This window comes from Felis catus, chromosome D3 (genome assembly GCF_018350175.1).
Source record: "Felis catus isolate Fca126 chromosome D3, F.catus_Fca126_mat1.0, whole genome shotgun sequence".
In the NCBI taxonomy this organism is placed as follows: Eukaryota; Metazoa; Chordata; class Mammalia; order Carnivora; family Felidae; genus Felis; species Felis catus.
In genome coordinates, this window is record NC_058379.1 from 25,741,043 (window position 1) to 25,765,224 (window position 24,182).

The 24,182-nt window shown below is 54.9% G+C and overlaps 2 long non-coding RNA genes across 8 annotated transcripts; both read right to left on the reverse strand.

The window, feature by feature from the left end:
- Window positions 1-352: 352 nt before the first annotated feature.
- LOC123381203 lies at window positions 353-9,890 on the reverse strand. 7 transcript variants are annotated; one of them, XR_006587929.1, is made up of 6 exons: window positions 9,713-9,886; window positions 9,028-9,086; window positions 5,725-5,905; window positions 4,955-5,114; window positions 2,244-3,543; window positions 353-1,223 (listed from the first exon to the last, which is right to left on the reverse strand). It is a non-coding gene; the product is annotated as an uncharacterized LOC123381203 (long non-coding RNA). The 7 variants fall into 7 exon arrangements; XR_006587928.1 differs by having other exon boundaries at window positions 5,725-5,908; XR_006587931.1 differs by lacking the exon at window positions 9,028-9,086 and having other exon boundaries at window positions 5,685-5,908; window positions 9,713-9,890.
- Window positions 9,891-15,607: 5,717 nt separating this feature from the next.
- Window positions 15,608-22,823, reverse strand: LOC123381204. The gene is made up of 2 exons (XR_006587932.1): window positions 22,139-22,823; window positions 15,608-15,903 (listed from the first exon to the last, which is right to left on the reverse strand). It is a non-coding gene; the product is annotated as an uncharacterized LOC123381204 (long non-coding RNA).
- Between the last annotated feature and the right edge of the window lie 1,359 nt (window positions 22,824-24,182).

Genomic DNA, 24,182 nt, shown 5'->3' on the forward strand with positions numbered 1-24,182 from the left:
GCCAACCCTGGCACCTTGATCTTGGCTTTTCAGCTGCCACAACTATAAGAAAACACATTTCTGCTGTTTGAGGCCTGCCCAGGCTGCGTTATTCTGTCACAGCGGCTCAAGCTAACACAGGCCCCCTCTCCACCCCGGGAAAAGCCCTCCCAGCTTTGAAGCTTGCCTATGGAAGGCCACGGGCCGCTCCTGTGCAGGCATCAGACCGTCCCCTCCAGAGGGGCCAGAACGAGGGGAGAATGGAGAGATGCTTATGGAGGTAAGCCTTTGACGGGGGGGAGGGGGGGGCCACGTGTGCGTGCGGTGCACCCTGCCTGCCTTTGCCCCCCCAGGACAGAATGAAAAACGAGTGCAACAGCAAACAGGGGGTCTGTCATCAGGCCGGGCTGACCCGACCCCTCAAGCCTGGGGACAAGGCTGGATCCAGCCCGGGCCCTTTGGACGGTGGGAATAAGGCTCAGTTTGTCGTCTCCCTCCTGGCCTGGGCTTCCTCATCTCTTGCAAACCCTCCCCTTTCAGGATCGGGCACCTTCTGCCCCTCCAACTGCCCCCCTCCAAGACCTCAACAACACTGGGGGGGAGGCTCGGGCTCCTCCCAACCCTGCCCACCTCCTCCCTGCGACCGTGAGGCAGAGGAGAAGCGCAGAAAAGCCTCATCCAAAGAGCACCCACAAAAATGAGAACCACTCAAGGCAAAGGACGCAAGACGGACTCCAGCTGACGGAGCCCACAAAGCTGTCTGTCCTCCCTGCAGCTCCACCCCGACGCCCATCCCTGTGTCCCTGCACCATCCTGTAGCGTCCAGCTGTGGCAAGGGTGCAGTCAGTGGGGCCCTGGCCCAGGCGGGGCTCCGGCTGGCCACCAGCAGGGCCACAGAGAGGAATCGAGTCGGCACAGGGTCGAGAAGCAGCCTCCAGGCCCAGACGGCAACAGGCGCCCCAACAGGCGGGGTCCAGGTGGGACACAGAGGGGCAGTGGGCAGCCAGGCTCCCTCACACCTCTCCCTCAGGCTGTCCTCCGGAGCTACGGCCTGTCCTCAGCCGGGCGCCAGCCAGGAGGGGCCTTTATCTCAGTGGAAGGATGACGGCTTTGGGGACTTGTCCAGAGTCCGAGAAAACCACCAAAGGCTGCTCCCTGCGTCACTGTGGCCAGAGTCCAGAGTCACCAGGGCTCCAAAGGGAAGACCAGGCAGGAGTCCTGGAGATGGGGCTGGGCTGAGCCACCTGGGGGAAATGCAGCGAGTTAGGGTGTGAGCACGGCCTCTATCCCCTGCACCCCGCATCCCCCAACATAATCCCACATCTGAGTGGGGTGAAGGGTGCACGTTTAGAGACCCCCCCAGCCTCCCTAGACAGGGTGGGGGTAGGGGTTTTAGACACTGATGACTTTTGGGGTTTTTTTTTAATGTTTATTTACTTTTGAGAGTGAGAGAGAGAGCAAGCAGGGGAGGGGCAGAGAGAGAGGGAGACACAGAATCCGAAGCAGGCTCCAAGCTCTGAGCTGTCAGCACAGAGCCTGACGCAGGGCTCGAACTCACGAACTTCGAGATCATAACCTGAGCCGAAGTCGGAGGCTCAACCGACTGAGCCACCCAGGCACCCCGTAGGCACTGTTGACTTTTAGGAGAAACTCAGGAATAGAGTTTCCCTACCCTGGCAGGACTGGCTCAGGGAACAGAAAAGCAATAGTGGGAGCCCAGAGCAAGGCCAAGGGCATCATGGGTAGAAAAAGGACAAGGGTTCAGGTGGGCAGAAAGAGCCTTCAAGGTCCCCAGGAGGCTGGGATTCCCTTTACAACATTCCACTGACAGAACTCCTGTACCACCCTCCCCCAGTACACACACACACACACACACACACACACACACACACACACCTCCCTGGACGGGGAGCTCACTCCCTCGCCGAGACCGTGCTAAAGCATGTTCTTGTGTGAAGGTCTGAGAGGGTGAGGGTCTGGATTCCCGGGGTCTAGCCTGGAGATGATGCTCAGTCCGTGTTTATACTGAATGAAGGAACGTACTGAAATCTGCCATAACGCGCCCATAGTGGTCTTGATTGGGCCCCACATGCCCCCACCCAGAGCAAGCCTTCCAGCCACCCGGCTCCTGGGCCTTCTGCTCGTGAGCACGAGTGTTCTGGCCAGACCCTGGGTCTGGGGAGGGGCCTGGCTAGGGGGACAATCATCCCCCATAAAACTAACTTCAGTGCAACCTCTTTCCCCCCATGCCTACCCAGGCTTACCTGTCTGCACCCAGACAACATGTTGGCAGCCCAGGCCCAGCTCCCCGCTCCTTCTCCGTGTAGATCCCATCCTGGAAGACAAAAAAGCCCACCACGCTGCAGGAGGAAACTGCACCCAGGCCCCCTCCCCACGCCCGAACTGGCCAGAACTCTCTGCTAACGAGAAGGCCCCCAGAGCCAGGGAGGCTGGGTCCAGGCACATCCCCCTTCCACCTTCCTTGCTCCCACCCCAGAATGTCCTCGGGATAAGGGGGGGGCTCCTTCACCCACCTCCCTGTTCCCCAGCAACAGCAGAAGGGGACCCAGGACAAAGTAAGGCAAGGTCAGCTTGGCAACAGCCGAGTGGAGGCAGGGACCAGAGTCAGGGATCCAGAGGTCGGATTCAGCTCTGCCATCTTGTGTAGCCATGGGAAGCCTGCCCCGCTCTCTCTCTCTCTCTGAGCCTTGGGATCCTTCCAGCCCTGCGTTCACCCAGAGTGCACAATACTAACCCACAGTTTGAGGCAGTGGACAGGAAATGGGGGGGGGGGGCTACAGCTCACCCTCAGTTATTTTTCTGCCCCCATCTGTCCCCGTCAGCCTGCTAACCCTGACCCAGAATCATGTCCTGGGTTTTGCTCCTGGTGACAGCTAAGCTATTTTCATCAGCTGGCAGACCCGTGCCAGGAGAGTCAGGGGACCGCTCAGTGTGCGCCCAGCGCTCTCTACAGGCACCTGAGACTCGGGACACGGGTCCAGAACTGGAGAGGAGAACGTGGCCCATCATCACAGTGTCGGCCTCCCCGCCCAACTGCCAGGTAAAGGGGGCCCTGGCCAAGTCTCACAAATATGATGACAAAGGGCCGGAACTGAGAAGAGCCGCCTGGAGTCCCCAGTCTCCTTCTGACTCCTGACACCAGATCAAAGGGGACTCAAGAGGAGGTCGCCAAACTCCAGCCTACAGAAGGTCCTCACGGCGGAACTGACAAAATGCTGGCTTCCGTGCCAAAAAGCGGAGTGGGAACGCCCCTGTCTGGGGCCCCATATAATGGGGACAAGGGCTTGGTCTGTGACGCGGAGGGGTTGAAAAGTGGCCTCGCCAATTTCCCTCCCACAGGATTGTGAGAGATTCTATGCTTTCGTGCACAGACCTAGAGAGGGCGGGGGGGGGGGGGCAGTGGGGGGGGGGCGGCACTGGTAAGTTGGAATACTTATCTGTCAGGCTGCTGCCCAGGGTGGTCACGAATGTTCAGGAAGAATCCAGAAATCCCCTTCTCTCTCCTCCCCTTCTCTTCCCTCTCTCCCAGGAGCTTGCTGGATGCTGTAAATAGACCCCAGGCTGCTCAAGGGAGCATCGCTTGACACAGAGGCCCTTCCCCTGGCCCTGCGGACCCTGATGTCAACATGGCAATGAAGGTTTCAAGGGAAACTTCAGCCCCTGGGTCAAGCCGAAAGCTCGCCAGGAGGGCGAGGAAGGCGAGGGCGTGAAGGTGAGATGAACCAGGTGAGACCATGGCTCCCCAACCCCACGCACCCGATGTGTGACTCAAAATGAATTATCCTCAGAGGTTTAGCCAGTGCCTGGCACGCCGTGAGTGCTCCAAAAACCATTTTCACCATGTACTCAAATCTTTGCCTAATGCTGATGTCCCAGAAATACGGGCCATCTCTATTCCGCAGCATGATATGCCTCCCGGGGTGGGGGTGCATATACCCCAGGTAGGTAACACAGATCAAGTCAAAATCCCATCTTGGTGGAAGGATAAATGAACGCTCGTACATTCTTATAATGAAATCTACTCAGCAGTCGACAGGAACAAATGACTGCTGTGCACTACAAACCTTGAAAACATACCACGTTGTGAAAAAAGCCAGGCACAAGAGACCGCGTGCTGGTTGGCTCCATTTTTATGAAATGTCCACAACAGACAAACTTACAGAGACAGAGAGTAGACTCGTGGTCGTCTGGAATCCAAAGTGGGACGGCAGACGTTAGTAAGGGGGTGTGGGGGAAACTTACAGGGGCAACGGAAATAGCCCAAAACAGGTTGACAACAGGGGCTGCTCGACTTGGTAAATTTACGAAAAATCATCGAACTGTGCACCTGAGATGAGTTCTATGCCATTTAAGCCACGTCTCCATAAGGTCAGACCCAAAAAAGGACTGAATTACTGATCCATACAATAACAAGTATGAACTCAAAACCTCCCCCTCCAAAAACCTTACCCTGAGCAAAAGAAGGCCGAACACCAAAGATTCCATATTAATGGAACTTTAGAGAAAACAAGTCTAGTTTATAGGCCTAGAAAGCGGATCGCTGGTTCCCTGGGGCTGGGGCTGGGGCTGGGGTTGAGAGGGGATTGGCATACAGGGAAGGGACACAGGGGAACATTTTGGGGTGATGAGAATGTTCCAGATGTTGATTGTAGTGATGGTTACACAAGTGTCTACGTTTGGCAAAACACATTGAGATACAGGCTTTAAATGGGTGCGTTTTATTGTATGGAAATTGTAATCCAATAATGCTAGTTTTTCAATACTCCTTGAGAGGTAACCACAGAGAATAAGAATCGAGAAGAGCCCGATTCTCCCATGGTGGGCCCCAGGGCCCCGGTGTCTCAGCTCCCGCTGGCCCACACAACCCCCCACTTCAAGCCAAGGTCAGGGGCCCCACCAGGGAAGCTTTGATTGCAGGGGTTGGGCCCCAGAAGATTCTAGAGGTCCCTCCTACCTCTGAGATTCTGGGGCTTTCCACACAGATGGACTTCATAGCATGAAGCCGGTGTCTATTATCCCAGGGTCACCTTGGTTACTCCTTTGATGCGGTCAGGGTCATGGTAGGCACGTAGACATGTCTGGAGCCACGTGGGTGGGCAGGGAGGTGCCCCCAGCTGTCAGAGAGAGAGAGAGAGAGAGAGAGAGAGGAGGGTAGGGGAATAAATATGCACCCACAAGTATGTTGGAAAATAGATGCCAGGGTCCTGTTCTAAAAGCGCAGCATTTACCAAAACTGATCTCCTCAGATCAGAAGCAAAACAGGAAACCGGGAGGTATCGTGGTAGCAAACCATCGTGATGCATTGGACAGGACAAGGGCTTCCCGGCCCGGGGTTCCATCCTGCTGGGCTGCACTGGGGAAGTGCACCACCCCTCTAGGCCTGTCTTCTCATCCACAAAATGGAGATAATAATGGTGCCCACCTTACAAGGCCGCCGTGAGGATTACCTGGGACGATAAATACTTACCTGTTAGCGCGCATTCTATTATTTTCTTATGCGGTGAGTACTCCCTTTGCACACACGGCTCATTAACACCATCGGTGGGTTATTTTTTCCCCCTAAACTCTGTGCCGTTCTGCCAGGGAAGTCTGCATTTGGTTGCATTTTAGGGTCCCTCTGGATTTGGGCTTTTTTTTTTCCCCCTGACTCTGGAATAAAATAGCTGCTCGGAGAGCTGGCATACGGGGAGATGTTGGCCTAAATTGCTCTGGATGAGTGAGTACCGACAAAACAGCAGGAACCTCCCAGGAATAACGAGATGCGCAGGAGACGCGCCGAGGGAAACAGAGGCGTCTGTGGAGCAGCAGAAAGCCGGGCTTCTGGACAGATGCAAGCAGGGCATACACAAAAGAGGAGCTCCGAAATTCGAATTTCAACTCTTCCTCAAACAAGGGAGCCCCTGAGCTGCTGGGGGGAGGGGGGAGGGAGGGAAGAGCCAAAGAAGGAGAAAGATGATAAACTAAATGTTAGTTTCCTGCCTGCCGAAAGAATAAACTGGGTTTCACTGTCCCCATTTTATAGACGAGGAAACTGAGGTTCGGAGTCAAGTGCCTTTCTCCAACATCACCCAGCTGGGAAGGAGCGCAGTTGGATTCTCAACAGGCTTGTTGAACCCCAAAGCGGCAGAAGGCTTGCGTTCAAATACGGGGTGGGGATTATATGGGGAAAGGCCGGAGGGAGGTCTGTGTGAACCGCAACACCATGGACAGCACTACTGGGGGGTACCCGGTCCATGATCGCTATACCATCTTGGGTCATTTCATTCCAGTGGCTTCGAGACGCAACTGATTAGGCTGACATTTAGGAGAGGAGGTGGAGTAGTTATAAACACACGTTTCAGGGTCAGCCGAGACCCAGGGGCCAGTCCTAACTCTCCTTCCAACTCCACCTCTCTGAGCCTCAAGTGCTCATCTGTCATGCCCAGTTCCCAGGCTTTTCGCGGGGTCTCCAGGAGCAGCGCCCAGCAAGAACCCTGGTAAATGGCCACTAAATTGTCGAGGCGTTGGTTATCTAGTCCATCCCTTGGAGTACACACTGACTCTGACTCCCCCTCCCCTCCATGACTCATCCAGCTTCCACAGGGCCCCACCCGGACTACAAGGGGGGAGGGGACACCTGTTTCATCTGATCTGATCAGCCTGGAGAGGAGTACAGAGATGTCACTCTCAGCTGCCCTTTGCCGCTGCCCCTGTGTCTCTCTGGCTATTGTTCCACAGAGCTCCAGCTGACAGATGAGCCAGGCCTCAGAGACAAGAGGAAGGATCCCCTTGGGAACAAAGCGCTATCCTATAAGTTATTCACCAGCCCATTGAACTTGCACAATGGACCCAGGGCTCCAGAAACACCCTCCCCCCGCCCAACTCAAACAGCCCAAGGGTCACCCAGGAGAGGAACCAACAGCCCCAACACAAATAAAAGCAAATAACTGGGTGTCAACGCAAGATTCAGGGGCCACGGAAGTGTCCCCAGCAGGTACACAGTGGGCAGACTAAGCAGTAATATCTTTATTCAACACCTACAGGCTGCAGGCACTTTTACACATACTGCCTCACAGCCTCACGACGGTCTTTGAAGGCAGGGATTCTGATTCCCACTCTACGGATGAGGGGACTGGGGCTCAGAGGAGGGAAATGGCTTCCTGGCTGAAGCTGACCTAAAAAGTAGGTGGGGAGAAGGATTGACGCGGTGTAACTCTCAACCCCTTCTCTTTCCACCACACCACACCCTCTGGATGGGTGATAAATTCAAAGAGCATAATCCTGTCCCGAGCGGAAGCACAGATCAGATCCAGAGAAGGGGCCTTAAAAAATGAAGTTGAAAAAAAAAAAGAAAGAAAGAAAGAAAGAAAAAGAAAGGAAGGAAGGAAGGAAGGAAGGAAGGAAGGAAGGAAGGAAAGGAAGGAAGGAGAAAGAAAGAAAGAAAGAAAGAAAGAAAGAAAGAAAGAAAGAAAGAAAGAAGAAGGAAGGAAGAAAGGAAGGAAGGAAGGAAAGAAAGGAGGGAAGGAGAAGGAAGGAAGGAAGGAAGGAAGGAAGGAAGGAAGGAAGGAAAGGAGGGAAGGAAGGAGAAAGAAAGAAAGAAAGAAAGAAAGAAAGAAAGAAAGAAAGAAAGAAAGAAAGAAAGAGAAAGAAAAAGGAAGGAAGGAAGGAAGGAAGGAAAAGACATGGAAACGCCTGGCGGGTCCAACAGTAGAGGATGAGTAGAACACGTTTGTCTTTTCCAACCTTCTACAATTATCATCCATTTTGTTAAACTTCTTGATTCCTTTTAAAAATCACCCAAAATTATAAAATTCTCGCTTTGAATGCGGGCACAGAGGGTGGCTCTTCTAAAACTCGCGTAAGGAGTTATGGTTCCTTTGAGGGGGGGACTCTGAAGACCAGCTCTCTCCTCCGTGAAAGAGTGGGGGGACAGACCCCAAAATGCAGCAAGAAGGATGCAGGGTGCGTTTCTGAACCTTTCTCGGTGGCCAGGGTGGTCAAATAATAACAGGCCGGTGCGGAGGGGCATAGGGGATGCTACCCGTAGAATTCTTTCAACGGGAAATTAATCGGAGTCAGCTGAGTTCAATGCCACCCGAAGCCAGGCACTGGTAAAGTGTCCCAGAGGAAACCATTTTGCCAGGACTGCGACATGTTTCTGTGCTGAGGGGGCGGGGGCGGGGGGGAGGGAGAGAGGTCGGGGGGACTGTTCCCTCAACCGATGGTCTGGCCACCTGCTGGATGAGGGGGAGGAGGGGTCTGAGTAAACATCCAGATGCCCAGCCCCACCCCAGTCCTGCTGACTCATCCCCTGGCCACGTGGCACGGACATCTGCATATGTGAAGCGACGCCCCTGAAGTCTGAGAACCGCTGTCCTCAGGTTTCCCCGTCATCCCCACCTCCCCCCCCCAACCCCGCCCGACCCCCACCGAACCCAGGCGATCGCTAAGCTCCCAGGTGCCCGCGTTAGCGCTCCGTCTGGGGTTGGCACCGAGAAAAACAAAGCCTCTTCCCGCACGGTTTCTCGCCTTTCTCTCCCCTCCCCTCCCCTTCCCTCCCCGCACTACGGCCTCGCTCCCCTGCCCCCTCCCCCCCCAGCAGCAGGTGGGGGCGTTTTCCCCGCGGCGGCCCTGCAGTGGGTTGTGCGCGCCAAGCAATCTGCGCGCGGCGGCCGCTGGTCTGGAGCCCGGGATGAGGGTAGGGAATCCAGCCGCCGCACCCCGTCCCCCCCCCCCCCCCCCACCGCCCTGCCACCGCCCCAGGCCTCTCCCTGCAGAGTCCCAGAAGCAATTTCTCCAGCCCAGGGCCGGAGATCTGGCGCACACCCCCCCCCCCTTGGATTTCCAGCCTGTCTAGAGGGTACTGGAGAGGAGATGTGGAAAGGGGGCTAGTGAGGGCTGAGGGCTCCCCAGACCTGTTTGGGGATTGGACATGGGCTTTTGGACTCCTGCATACCCAGATGGCAAGATCACTGGCTGCGTGACCTTGGACGCGTACCTAACCCTCTCCGGATCTCAGCGTCCTCATCTTTAAAATGGGGTTCTCACCTGCTCGTGGACTGTTGTGGTAATGCGGGCAAAGCAGAGGCTGGCGTAAAGTAAGCTCGCTGTGAATGATGTATTATCATTATCTTTGTCGTTGGCATTATTCTTCTCAAGGAAGGCGGTTCTCCTGCCTTCCGCATCCCCCTGGACCCACCCAGCACGCCGCGCAGCTGGAAGCGGAGTCCCACCGATGGGGCAGGGGCGGGCTCTGGGCGGTGGGCTCGGCAGGAGGGAAGAGGGGCCCAAGCACCCCGCCCCCACCCCCAGCTCCGAGCCCCTGCGGGCTCTGTCCGAGGCTTGGCCAGTTAGCTGCTAACCTGGTGGGCCTAGAAGGTCCAGGGTCCCCCGCTCCCTGGCTGGCCGCGGGGGGGTGGGGGGGATGGGGAGGGTCTTTGTTCGCCCTCGGATGGGGACTGCAAGACCCCCACCCGCACTAGAGTCCCGGCGCATCCTTCCTCTCGGTCCCCCAAGCCCCACCCAGGACAAGTGCGGGCGGCAGAAGCCGTTCATCCCGCAGACGAGGGGCACTTCGGGAAGCCTTTGCCATCCCCCTGAACCCTGCCTGGGAGCCTGGGAGCCTGGGAGCCTGGGACCCACCCTCGACCCGACCTCGGGGAATTCGGCTGTTCCCGGCGCGGGAGCAGGACGCTTAGGGAGGCAGGGCTGCGAGCGCGGGGCGGCGGCTTACCTCGGCTCCGCGGTCCTGCGGCGCGAGTGCAGAGGGCTCTTTGTGCCCGGGCTCACGGCGCAGAACTGGGGGAGCCCCTGCAAGCGCCTCCCATCGCAAACTCCTCCCCGCACTCGTCCGCAGCCTCCCTCCCTCTGGTCCCCCGAGCGCAGCCGGCGTCGTCTTTGTAGCTGCTGCAGCGCCCATGAAATTTTAATGCGGGAGCGGCTGGCGGGCGGCGGAGCCCCACCCCCGGCCCGCGCCCCGGCGCCCCGCTCGCGCCTCCCCCCCCCCGCCTCCGCAACCCCCCGCAGCCTTCCCCCCGCCCCCGCCCGGGGGTCCGAGCACACGAGGGTGGGTGGGGGGAGCGCGCCGCCGCCCCCGCGGCACAAAAGGGCGAGCCCGGCCTCCCGCATCCCCGCCCGCGGCGCTGCCATGGCAACGCTTGCCCGGCTGGACTCGGGCCGCCGAGCGCGCGCGGATGGAGAGGGGCGCGCGACCGCGGGCCCGGGAGCCAAGCCCGGAGCCCGGCGCGATCACAGGACCCGGGACGCTGGTCCTGGAGCACCAGGATGCGTCCCCCGCGTGGCCTCAGAGGATGCCTCGCAATTAACCCTGCTGAGATGGGCACGCGCTTATGGCAGAGTCAAGATTCGAACCCATGTCTCGGGCTTCCCGCCCTTGTGCGTGCCACTGCGCCCCTTGGCGTAACCGCTTTCATAGGTTTGGTCTTTTATGTTTTGAACGGCCCTCTGCTTAGTAGCTACTCTTCTGCAGAGCAGTGACGCCAGAAAGTGGTCCTAGACCCGCCGCATAAACATCACTTGGGAACTTGCTAGAAACTCAAATTCTAGGGCCTCGCCCCAGCGCTACTGGGTGGAAAACTCTGGGGTGGGGCCCAGAGATAGGTATTTTAACTAGCCTTCCGGGGGACTCTGATGCACGGTCGGGCTTGGGAACCACTGTGCTGGATCATTCCAGGGATTTCTTTAGCCAGCCTGTCCTGGGTTTCAATTTCAGCTTTGTCCGTGTCCCTTAACAGATGGCCTTGGACACTCCATTCCTGAGACTCGGTTTCCTAGTTCACAAAGTGGACATAATAATGGAACCCACCTCATGGGGTTATGTGGGTTAAGTGTGGAAAGGCATAGGAAGAGAAGGGATGCTTAGCACATGCCTGCCGCTTAACAAAGGCTCAAAACGTAATTCTTGCTGTGATAGGGCTCTGACATCTGCCTAATTTTTACACTTCTGTGTATATCATTTATCATCTTCATTGCTCAGATAAGGACATTAAGACCCGGAGAAGCTCTAAGAGCCACCCACAGCCACAGTAAGGGACCCAGGCAGCATTTGAACTTACTGCTCTAAAAGGTTCTAGGTTTGGGGCGCCTGGGTGGCTCAGTGAAGGGTCCGACTTCCAGTCAGGTCAGGATCTCACAGCTCTGTGCTGACAACTTCAGAGCCTGGAGCCTGCTCCGGATTTTGTATCTCCCTCTCTCTCTCTGCCCCTTCCCCACTCACACTCTGTTTCTCCATCTCTTAAAAAATAAATAAAGGTTAAAAAAAAAAAAAGTTCTAGGTTTACTGGCTGTTTTCCACATTGCGTATCTCCTTCCAGGAACCCCCGCTTTGGTCTTCAGGAAATCTAAATCCCGTTCAACAAACCTATAGCACTTGTCCAGTGTGCCCAGTGCAAAGACATTGCAGGACCCCTAAAGACCCCAGGGGAGGTCCAGCTACCCACCCCTCCCCCAGCAGAGCTAGCCATCCTGCCGAGAAGTGAGACTCACGTGGACCATCTAGAAAACAGGCAAGATGGGGTGTGGTCACAGCATTGCCCAGAGTATTGTTCTCATCGCCAGGTCTAGGACTTTCCTCCGGATCAGCAGACCACAAACAAAATGGAAGACCGTTTTTGTTTTGTGTTTTTTGTTTTTTTAAGTATTCTCAAGCCACCTGTTTCGTAATCTGCTGTCAAAATCTCAGCCTATCATTTCCAATATCCATTTGGATAAGAAGTCAAGGCACTTTGCCTGCTCCTAGATTTTCAACACTTCTCCCTTCCCCTGGGGCTTCTTCAAGATGAGCAATAATGAGCCCCTGATCCAATTTCCGAGTCTCTTTCATCGCAGGGATATCCTTTCAAGGAGAGCATTGCGAGAAAGGACGGGGGTGGGGGGGAGGGGGATAGGCAAAGGAAGTAATCCTGAGAAGCTACTGGGGGCTCCCTGTGAGGAGACCACGTCTAACTCTGGTGGATTCAGGGCAAGCCATAAACTGAGTAAGGAGGGGCCAGACCCCACCCCGTCCAGCAGTCACCAAAACCACCCTGAACCCGCCTGACCGTCCTCTGCCCCAGTTCTCTAACACCGGCACATTTCTTTATCGTGGGTGGCCCAAACCAGCTCTCCTGGGGGTTCATTTGGTCCTTTGCCCTCTTTTTGTCCATCTCGTGAGTGCCTCTGTGGTGAGCAGAAACCCTCATTTTCCCAGGGAGGGTTAGAAACCCACGCTTACCTTCTTCAACCTGCAAGCTCGGGTCACTCTTAACCCCCTCCTTTGGGATTCACCACTGGTTTGATAGCTAGGTCCCGCATCCTTCCTGTCCCCCCGTCGATGTACCCCGGACTCTCACCTTATCCTGTGGGGAGACCCAGGACGCTGCAGAGCACAGCCCAGGGTGGCACGTGTCATTCTTGCGTTGTCTTGCCAGGAGCTCCAGTCTTCCAGGTGACATTTACAAAGCTAACGTGGGCCCCAAGAGCCCGCGAGCAGATAGGAACACCAGATGGAACCCCGAAGAGAAGGGTCAATGTTCTGTCTCCTGCCTCTCTTGAAAATGGCCTGAGCCTCTTCTGATGGAGTGGTGGTTGCCTTGGCAACGGGAGGAGGCGCCCTCGTACGTCTCAGGAGATCCACTTGAGAATAAACTTTGCTCCTTAAACCTGGACCAGGGAGCCCACCTGTTCCCACGAGGACGTGTGCGAGCAGCATAGTCTTCCGCTCAGGACACCGCCAGGGGCCCAAGATTCCCAGGGGAATTCTGACGTTGGTAATGCGGCCAGGAGAGGGGACTCGGGTTTCTCTTTATCCCTAAACCAGGGTGGCCCTGGAGGCCAGGGTTCCATTTGCACCTGGGTGCCCTGGGTACAACAGAGCGCTCATGCACCCGACCGTGCCTCTTTTCTTTTTTTTTTTTTTTTTTTTGAGATGAACTTCACATAATATAAAACTAACCACTTTATTTTTTTTTCTTGTAAATATTTTTTCCATCTTATTTTTTTTTCATCGTGATAAACCCACGAACTCCGAGATCGTGACCTGATCCAAAGTCAGACTCTTAACCGACTGAGCCACACAGGCGCCCAAGAGTCTGTTTCTTGGTTTGTCTCTATCCCTTTTCCTTCATCTTTTTGATTTGCTGGTTTTACGTCTTAAATTCCACATGAGCGGGATCATATGGTATTTGTCTTTCTCTGACGGACTTGTTTCGCTTCGCACTATACTCTCTAGCTCCATCCACGTTGTTGCAAATGGCAAGATTTCATTCTTTGTTGTGGCTGAGCAACATTCCATCGTATATACCACTACTTTATCCACCCCTCGTTTGGCTATTGTAGATAGCGCTGCAATAAACCTAGGGGTGTCTGCCTCCCTTTTAATTGGAGCTTTTGTGTTGGGGGGGGTGGGTAAATATCCCACAGTGCGATTGCTGGACAGCAGGGTAGCTCTTGTTTGGGGAACGTCCATACTGTTTTCCACAGAGGCTGTGGCCATTTGCATTCCCACCAGCAGTGCGAGAGTATTCTTTTTTCTCTGCGACCTCACCAACACACCTGTTGTTTCTTGTGTGTCTGCTTTTTAGCCATTCTGACAGGTGTGAGGCGGTATCTCATCGTGGTTCTGATTTGTATTTCCCTGACGATGAGGGATGTTGAGCACCGTTTCATGTGACTGTTGGCCAGCTGGTTGTCTTCTTTCGAGAGATGTCTGTTCATGTCTTCTGCCCATGTTTAATCAGATTATTTGGGCTTGGGGGCATTGAGTTGTATCAGTTCTTTGTATACTCTGGTTACCCTTTATCAGATAACGTCATTTGCAAATACACTCTCCCACTCAGTAAGTTGCCTTTTAGTTTTGTTGACAGTTTCCTTTGCTGTGCAGAAGCTTAGAACACTCACAATGTGCAACCACCACCTCCATCCAGTTCCAAAACATATTCATCACCCTAAAATACCCCACCCCCACTGAGTAGTTTACTACGCGTCCTCCCTCCCCCCCACCCACTGGCAACCACAAATCTGCTTTCTGTCTCTATGGGTTTTACCTATTCTGGTTATTTTTTTTAAGCGTATGTATGTATGTATTTTTGAGAGAGAGAGAGAGAGAGAACATGAGCAGGGGAGGGGCAAAGAGAGAGGGAGAGAATCCCGAGCACGCTCCGAGCTGTCAGCGCAGACCTGACCCCGGGGCTCAATCTCACCAACCATGAGATCCTGTCCTGAGCCAAAACCAAGAGCCAGATGCTTAACCAGTGAGCCACCCAGGCGCCCCCTATTCTGGTTATTTGATATAAATGGAATCCTACAATATGTGATCTTTGAGGTCCAGCTTATCCCGCTCAGCATAATGCTTTTGGGGTCTATCCGTGCTGTAGTACGTGCCAGTATTCCATCCCTTTTCATGGCTGAATACTATTCCGTCGTGTGAATGTAGCACAGTTCGCTGCCCACTCATCCAGTTTGCACGGCTTCCGTCTTTCGCGAGTGTGAACAGTGCCGCTGTGAACATGCACGTGCAAGGGTTTGTTGGAGTCTCGCATCCCAATTTTGGGGGGAATACACCCCTCTGTGCCTCATTCCTTTTTACACTGTCCCCATGCACGTAGTCAGGGGTGTCCAAAGTTCGTGACAAGGTGGGCTTCTTTACCTTGTTAAGCTAGTCGCACAAACCCTCCACCACCACCGCCAGCACCAGCGCCCCCTGCCTGGCCACACCTGCCGTACCTCCTGAGGAACGGCTTTGGAGAAAGATTCAGTCCGCCCTCGAGCCATGTTATTAACCAAGACTGCGGGCATCCATCATGGCATCAGGGGAGCTCCTCTCTGACAGCCGCTCCCCGAGCAAGCAACTCCCTGTCCCACCCAGATAGAAAATTCCGTTTTGACTCATCAAGGCAGCCATTCTCAGCCGGGGTGAGGGGGGTGCTCCGTGAATTCAGGGGGAGGCCTTTTGTGGCAGAGGAGAGCTGCGTTTGGGTATGTGGCTTTCACGTTCAAAAAGAACGTGACTTTCACAAAGTCCCCACAGCCACAACATTCTCCTGCCTGCCCCCCTTGGAATCACCTTCAGATGCAACGAACTTGACCCTTTGCCTACTTTCTTGACACTGGTCCAGGTGCTTTATCCACATGGCCCCCTAATGCCCTCTGAGGGAGTGTTGATATCGTGTCCATCTGATGAGGAAAGGGAGGCTCAGAGCAGGGAAGTGACTTACCCAAGGTCAGCCGGCTAGAAAGGGGGGAGGCTGAGATTCAAACCCACCACTGTCTGACTCCAAAAACAGCATTCAGAATGTCTAAAATCCCATGTGCATTCACACGCATCCCATCCTTTCCTGGTGAGGGATCGTGCCCTCCCCACAGCCAGCTGAACAATGGCCCTGCCACCTTGCTGGAGTAGCTCTGGGGTCCCTTCACCTGCCCTGGCATGCACAGCAGCGGTTAATCTGTGCCTCGATCCCAGAGAGACATCACTGGTTCAGGGTCGTTGCCATAGAAGACTAGAGTTTCGTGTTCTTCAGGGTCTTAACCTCTGTCCTGCCCCCCCCCCCAGGCTACCTTAATGTGTCCCCACTGGATGAGGCATGGACGGGTGTATTAGCCTGGGCTATCCAAGACCCTGAGACAGGGATTCAAGTGCAAGTGGTTTATTTGGGAGCTGATCCAAGGAAGCATCGGTTAGGGACAGTGAAAGGAAGAAAGTCGGAACAGGTGCATCGATGAGCGTCTTAGTGTTGTGGCTGCAACGACGAAGTACCAGAGACGAAGACAAACAAGATTTCCTCTTCTCGCTGTCTGGAGGCTGCAAGTGCAAGATGAAGGTGCTGTCAGGATTGCTTTCTCCTGAGGCCTCTCTCGGTGGCTGTCTTCCTGCTGAAGCCTCACGTGGTCTTTTCTCTGTGCACGGGAACCCCGTCTCTTCCTCTTCTTTTTTTTTTTTTTTTAAATATAATATATTGTCAAATTGGTTTCCACACCACACCCAGTGCTCCTCCCAGCAGGTGCCCTCCTCAGTGCCCATCACCCCCCCTCCCCTCCCCCCCCATCCCCCATTAACCCTCAGTTTGTTCTCAGTATTTAAGAGTCTCTTATGGTTTGTCTCCCTCCCTCTCTAACCTCTTTTTTTTTTCTTCCCCTCCCCCATGGTCTTCTGTTAAGTTTCTCAGGATCCACCTAAGAATAAAAACATATGGTATCTGTCTTCCTCTAGATAACTTATTTCACTTAGCATCACACTCTCCAGTTCCATCCATGTTGCTACAAAAGGTCATATTTCATCCTTTCTCGTTGCCAAGTAGTATTCCATTGTGTATCTAAACCACAGTTTCTTTATCCATTCATCAGTTGATGGACATTTAGGCTCTTTCCACAATTTGGCTATTGTTGAGAGTGCTGCTATAAACATTGGGGTACAAGTGCCCCTAGGCATCAGCACTCCTGTATCCCTTGGGTAAATTCCTAGCAGTGCTATTGCTGGGTCAGAGGGTAGATCGATTTTTCATTTTTTGAGGAACCTCCACACTGCTTTCCAGAGTGGCTGCACCAATTTGCATTCCCACCAACAGTGCAAGAGGGTTCCCGTTTCTCCACATCCTCTCCAGCATCTATAGTCTCCTGACTGCTTCATTTTAGCCACTCTGACCGGCGTGAGGTCCTTCCTCTTCTTATAAGGACCTCAGTCCTTTTGATTACGGCCCCACTCTTCTGATCACATTTAATCTTAATGACCTCTGTAAAGGCCTCATCTCCAAGTACAGTCACGTTGAGGATTCGGGCTTCAACATACGAATTTAGGAGGGGACGAAATTCAGTCCATAACAATGAGCTGGCTGTTATGGGCAACTGGGACTCCATCCTGCTGAGGTTCTCTGGGAGCCGGAGTAGGATACACCTGAAGCATCCCACTTGAGGTCAAGGACACCTGGATAGCCAACCACCAACTCTTTCCTGTCATGGTTGAAGGGCGCTCCTTGCGCATCAACCCCTCGCCACGTCCAGGCGGCCATGGCAGCAGACCAAACGTGTGCCCTTGGCCAGAGAAAGTCATCAGCAGGGAGTCACTGGGGGCCGCAGTACAAAGCCACCGACCGCTATGCCTGGGCATGGCAGGTATCCAGGGGACATCCACCACAGGGGACAGTGGACCATTCATTCTCCTGTTACCCACCCACCGCACAACCCCACCCAGCAGAGCCCACACTGATCCCCACAAACCTCCCCAGTGTGAGAAGCTTCCACCCACTATGTGCTAGCCTGGCCTAGTCTGGGGCAGAGACAAGCCACTTTGCAAAGAGACGTCATGATGACCAATGCCATAATGAAAGAAGGTCAAGGGGCTAATGGGAGTATGTATAAGTGACCCAACTAGCCTTTGAGATCGAGAAAAGGCCGATCAAGTGTCAGACACTGTTCTCGGTAATGAGAAGTGAAAATCCCAAGAATAAGAAATTTACAAGAAGGGGCGCCTGGATGGCTCAGTCAATTGAACGTCCGACTTCGGCTCAGGTCATGATGTCACAGCTCGTGAGTTCGAGCCCCGCATCAGGAACTGTGCTGACAGCTCGGAGCCTGGAGCCTGCTTCGGATTCTGTGTCTCCCTCTGTCTCCACCCCTCCCCTCTCATGCTCTGTCTCTGTCTCTCAAAAATAAATAAATGTTAAAAAAAATTTTTTTTAAGACAATCACAAGAATAACTATCAATCACTATTATTTTCAGGATCTTTTCAGTTTCAAGTAGCAGAAACAAAGCTATGCCGCACTGGTTTCAGGCACGGCTGCATCCGGGTGTCCAAACACTACCACCAGGCATCTGTCTTTCTCCAGCTGTCTGCAGAGGTAAGGAAGACCCCACCAGGGACTTCCAGACCCTCTGCCAACGGACTGTCTTGCTGCCTTTCTCTGCCTTCCCCTCAGCCAAGACATGGGCATTCAGGTAGACCTGAGTTCGAATTTCATCTCTGCTCTTACTTGCCACATGACTTTGGGCAAGGAACTTCACCCCTCTGGGCCTCAGTTTTCACTTCTGTAAAATGGGGATAAAATCACCTCTTCCACGGGGCTGTGGGGAGAATTCAGTGACCTGAGCCTGGAAAACACATAGCCTCGTCATGGGCTCAGTAAATTCTGGCTCTCTCTTTCTCTCTCTCTGTTGGAAGGGCCATTAGAGACTCCTCAAGGCCTGGAGTGTCTTATTCCTGCGAAGTCATTAGAAGGGGGTCTCAGGAACTCAACAGACACCAACGCTGTCTGCAGAGCATGGAAATAACAAGTCCAGTCGACAGGTGCCCTTGGCCTTTCTCATGTGTGCAAACACGCCATTGAATTGACTAAGTCCAGGCAAGTATCAACCCCACAGCACATTCAGACGCGATCAGGCGCGTTCCGAGTGGTATGACCGTAGGCTCCCCCACACCACATTCAGAGTTACTTTCTTTCTCATCCTCGGGACCTGAAAGCGTACCCTTGACTTTGTGCAGCCCACAATCTATTTTCCTTTAAGAAAGAGTCCGATGGGGCTGGCAAAGTTTGGGGCCCACTCGTATCCCCCAACCTCTTCCCACACGGTCCCCAGAGCAAGGCTTGGAACCAAGGAGGCTTTGGCCAAGGTCAAGGGAGACTTCCCTGCTTCTGCACCCCGAGCTCTGAGTTCTGCCTGTGCCTGCCTCAGCCTCTGCCTCTGCCCGGGGGCCTCTCCTTTGTCTCCAGCATGTGTGTGCCCTGTGGGCACGCCTGTGTGCGCCGTGTCCTGCCTCCCCAAAGCTTCTTTGTCTTGGCTTCTTTGTCTTGTCTTGTCCAGACAACAGAGAAGGGGGGCAGAGGGTGTGTTGCTTCCATCCACTCCTTCTCGTTATCCATCTGCAAACAGACCCCCTCCAGACACCCCGCACCTGCTCCCCAGCCCTCCCGGCCGGCCGCCCCAGCAGGTGCTGCAGCCGGCCAGCCCACGGCTGCTGCCAGAGAAAGGCACAGACCTCAGCCAGCCGCCTCCCCGCCCTCCTCTCCCTCCCCTCCCTTCCCTCCCGCCCATCTCTTTCCCTTTAAGGGCAGATGCCGCGGAGCCAGACAAGCCCCATAGAAGACTTCACAAAGGACCCCCCCATACACCTAAGGGGAGCCATCTCCCCTCACCCCCAGATCCAGTGCACCCCCAGCCCCATCAGTATATCCTCCTGAACATTCCACTAAGTCACACTCACTCCACCCAATGCCACGGTGGTCTCAGCCCCCATCATCCCCTCCTGGGACATCCAGCTTCCACGGCAGGCTCCTCCAACCTGTCCCCCTCCAACCAGCCAGAAGACTCTTGAAATGCAAAGCTGCCCTCACCACGCCCCTGCCCCACCGGTCCCAGGATGGGACCAAGGGAAGCAAGATCTCCAGCTTTACCCGCAAGGCTGGCCCCTGCTGCTGCCCGCATTCCGCCCTCCCCAAGCTCCTCCTCCAGCCGCCCACCTCCCGACCCAGCCCTGCCCAGCCTCAGTGGTCACGGGAAGCCTTCCCGGACCTCCGGGCAAAAGTCGAGTCCATTAGCTACACACACTCCCTGACTGACCCCAGTTTGGGATTCTATACCTTCATTTGCTTGTCTGTTGTACACACACACACACACACACACACACACACTGCCCAACCACCCTGTGAGATTGGCGTCACCAGGGCTTGGCATAGGGTCTGACACACAGGACGCCCCCGATGCATGCCTGTCCCAAGAGGAACTAAACCTTAAAGCTTAAAACACTGTGGTTCTGGCCACTCATTTCATAGACACCCAGGCAAGGAAAATGACTCACCCGGGGGCTCTGTTCCCAGTGTGGCCAAGCTGAGGGTGTAACCGCAGTGTCCCCGCAGCCCCCCTCCCCCCCCCCGCTTCTTCTGCCTTCCAAAGGTCACCTTCTCTTTCAGAAGCCAATCAAGCATTTCAAGTGCCCACCCTGAAATGGCCGCAGAAACGCAGTCCCCTTTTGGGGTCTCCTCCGCCTCTTGTGAGCGGTGATTGTGTCTTCACCTGTCACTTTGGGCACCTCTACCTGTTTCCTCCCCTTTCCCGTAGGCTGTGGCCCTCTCCCTAGACACAGATGCAGTCCTCACCCCACTCTGCTTGCTCCCCATAGCGGAAGCCACACAGAGGTCTTGGGGAAGACGCTAAGGAAGCTTGGAGCAAATAATAACACTTACTAAGCATCACAGGCTTCCAGGTTCTGGCCTGATGCTAGCTAGCCAGGGATTGATGCCATTGCCGGGTTACAGACAAGGAAACTGAGGCTAAAGAAACACAGCTAGAGGGCGTCTGAACCAAGATGCAGTCCCAACAGTCTACATCCGGATCCCGGCATCCTAAAGCCCCCTCCCCACCCCGGTCCCATTACACCTTCCCAGGCTCTCGCCGTCCCCTTCCTGACCCGCAGCCTCTGTCCGATCCTCCCTGCCTCCTGTGGCTCCTGTCTGTTCCAGACTTTCCCACCCCCGCGTGGCCATGCCGCAGCCAGTCTGCAGAACAGTACATTCTTTATTTATGAGATGCATCTTGGCTCTCTGCAAATCAGCTGGGAATGCCACGGGCGCCTGCAGACAGGAGGTGGGGGGTTCTGGAGCCCAGGAAGTCCTCCAGGAGGCAGGCAGGGGCTGGATCCCAGGCACCAGGCTCTGAAAGGGCCACCCAGTTGGCCTGCAGAGCACAGAGGGGGACTGGTGACCAAGTGATCTGTACTTTGGATCCCTGATGCATCCTGGGCTGCTATAGGCAAGCAGGGAAGAGCCCTGGGGTTGGGGTGGGGGGTGGAAAGGTGGGAAATGGGGTAGGCACTAATATTAACTGAGGGAGTGGCTCCTCAAACCCACATGAAACCCTACAAGGCAGATATTCTTGTGTTCACTTTACAGGGGAGGAGACCGAAGCTTGCCCGAGGTAAGCAAGCTCTTCCTGAATGCGTAACTTTGCTTTGTCCCCCTCCCCCATCCTCCCCCCAAAAGAGGGAGCTAAGGTGGCTTAGAAAGCTCAGCATAGCCAGAAAATTATATGTAAAATAAGATTGAAAAATGAGTCCCAGAGAAAAGAATATGGAATCAGGGATTAAGTTCCTCTTCCAAATACCTGACACACGATTCTATCCAGTGGCTAATCATCCAAGGGACTCTACATGGGTTTCTGAGCACCCTGGCAGCCTATGCAAAAAAAGAGAATGCAATTCGTTTTGTGAGTGTCCACGTTCTGCAGACCTGGCCGTGCCTGGTATCGAAAACAGAAACGGAACGTCAGGATCCCTGATCTAATATCAGATCCTCAATTTCCCAGAAACTGTCCCTTGCTCCCCGGTCTCCATTCCCTGCTCCAGGGCCGAAAGCCGCGGTCTTTGGACAGCGACTTGGAGCGTGTGTTTCCCGCACGCTGCCACCAGGTGGCAGTGCAGCGCAGACCTTAGGAGGAGGGTTCTCGAAATGCGAGAACAGGTTCGCTCCCCCAGCAGCCTGGAGGACGGGAGGGGCCTGAGAAGGCAGCCTGGTGGGGGCAGGGCTTCTCCACGGCGGGGGAAGGAGGAGAGAAGGAAAAGCCCTGGGCCTTGAGGCCAGAGTCCTGGGTTGGAATCCCAGCTCTGCTCAAACCTGAGCACTGCACCTCTCTCTGCCTCAGTCTTCTCATCTGAGCAAGGGGGTGAAAAATGCGTGCTGGGGCGGGGGGGGAGGGTGGCGGGGAAGGGGAGAGGAGCCTGAAACGGGGATCAAGAAAGATGGGTGTCACTAAAGCCTGGAATAGCCAGAGGGACCAAGAGCTTCTGAGCTACAGGGGGTGGGGGGAAAAAGGACCCACTTTTCCAGAAAGCCCACCAAGGCCCCCCAGCTGGGGGTGAACGGGGTGGGGGAGCGGGAGGCGGGGAGGTCCTCGGGGGAAGGGGGTTTGGAGAAGTCAAAACGTTCAGGATTTTTTCGAGTGTCGATGGCAGAAACCCATCCTCGAATGTCTTAAACCAAAAAAAGAACAAGAACAAGAAAAGGCAGGGAGAGAGTGTGTCTCAGTCTGTGTGGTAAAAGGCACATGGGATGCCTGCATAATAGGACAGACGGTTGGACTCATTCTCTCCATTTCTGACCCCCGCTCTCCCCCACACTGGCTTTGCTGTCAGTGTAGCTTTGCTGGCAAGTCCCAAGTTTGCCTCCCAGAACTTACCAAGCCCGGCACAAAGGGAGCTTCCCTTTCCAGATGCTTCCAACAAAGTTCCAGAGCTGGCTCTTCCTGGCTCCAACTGGCTCAGGCGCCCACCCCTGGCCCAGTCCTGGTGACCATTGCTGACCGGACCTGGGTCCCGTTCTGACCTCTGGGATCCGAGTGGCCCGAGCCCATTCGATGCGTAAAGGAGAAGCAGTAATTCTCTGAACTGAACCCGGGGCTCCTCCCAGAAGCTTCTGAAGGCTCCTGAAGCGTGAAAGGCCGGCTGCCATCCCTGGGGGGAAGCTGTCACGACACACAGGCCTGCCTCCCCTAGCTCTGTTGCCCGAAGATTCACGGGCGCGCAACCCGGAGAGGAAGGGCCTTCCCACCTCAGGATATCTCGCCTCCGTTGATCTTGTAATTATGGTCCCTGTAAACAGAGGCCCAGGAAGCAGGGCTGGCCACGTGCGCCACCCCGCAGGCAGGTACAGGGCTCCGCCCCCCGGGGACCAGGTGGGGGGTCAGCCCACCCCTGGCGCCGGAAGCTCCGCCCCGATGGATGCGTGAGGGCCTGGCTCTGCGCCCAGATGCTTTTCTTTCTCCTTTCCGCAAAGGGCCGCGGCGTGGGCTGGGTCACTGTCACGGGCACTGCTTTGGTCCCTGTTAGCGACCAACAGGTGTTCCCTTCCCACAGGTGCGCAGGAACAAGCCTCTGTCTCCCCACCCCCCCCCCTTCTCCGCTCCGTTGCTCCCTCCTCCGGGAAACACACCCAGCGTGTGTGAGATCTTCAGCTTCTCACCCTAACCCACACCCCTCTAGGCCATCTCTTCCCTCTCTGGCTGACAGCTTCCACCCGAAGGGTTGTCGCAGCGTCTCTGCTCCCCGGGACGTGACTCCGTGAAAGGAGCGTGCAGACCAGAGAAAGCGCTGGACGGATGGAGCAGAGGGGGCAGAGAGGGCACGAGTGGTGGGTGCGAAGGACCTTGTGTCAGGTGTCCCCCCTCCCCAACCCTAGCGACGGCTCTCCCCTCTCCGCGGAGGGGCAAAGAGGCCTCCCGGAAGGTCACCTTGGCTGACAAACTCCAGGATTCGGACCCGGGCGCGTATTGACACCCTCTGCCCCACGCTCGCTTCCGGGTGACGAAGCAAGAGGGAGCAGCGACGTGGGTGGTGTTTGCTGTGTGGCTCTGGACCAGCCCCCTTCCCTCCTCTCTGCGCCCAGAGGACGCCCGTCTGTATTCCGCTGTTCCAGACTCTGCGGTCCGTCCTGCCGGCTGACTGCGCTGCTCTGGACGATGGGTATTCTGCACCTACCACCACCTCTGGCCAAATCGTGTCAATAATTCAAGTTCCCTTTGCCTTTATAACCTAAGAAAATTGGTCTCCTGGCAAGAGATGAAAAATAATTTCATGCTCTCTTTCCTCCCCTCCCAAGCTCACCCCTGACAAATTGTCTCATTAGTGCCTGTCACTCCAGCCGTCATCTCACACCTGGGGTACCATTTTTTTGGGTTACCAGCCCCACTCTGGGCTTGGACTCCAGCTGGTTCTTCACAGGCCTGCCATCGAATTCTAATGAGCCTCCCCTATCCATTTATTCTTTCATTCATTCAGCAAATATGGTCTGCTTTGTCCCCCAGGAACCTAAGACTTTCCTATGATAGATTAGAAAGCTCCCAGTTATTCATACTAAAGTGTTAGGGGCTATACTTTCTCAACTCTATTAAGAGAGGACAGGAGCATTGCGACTTACTACTTACAAATGCCATCAGCTCTTAATCTTTCCCCCAAACCTTACACAGTCCACGGTAAGCTCAATCCTGCTACAGGCTGGTTGGCTTTGGGGAAGTTGCTTGACCTCTCTGAGCCTATGACCCTCAAGATTCTGATGGGTTTTAAAGGAATAATAATGATGTCAAGGAGTTGCTGTGAGATTTCAATTTTATGACACGTGAATTGAACCAACATAGTATGTATCATTGATATTATCTTTATCATCATTATGAGGAAGGTGTGCCCAAGGCAGGGGATGAAGGCGGTGATGGGAGGTGTCAAAGGAAA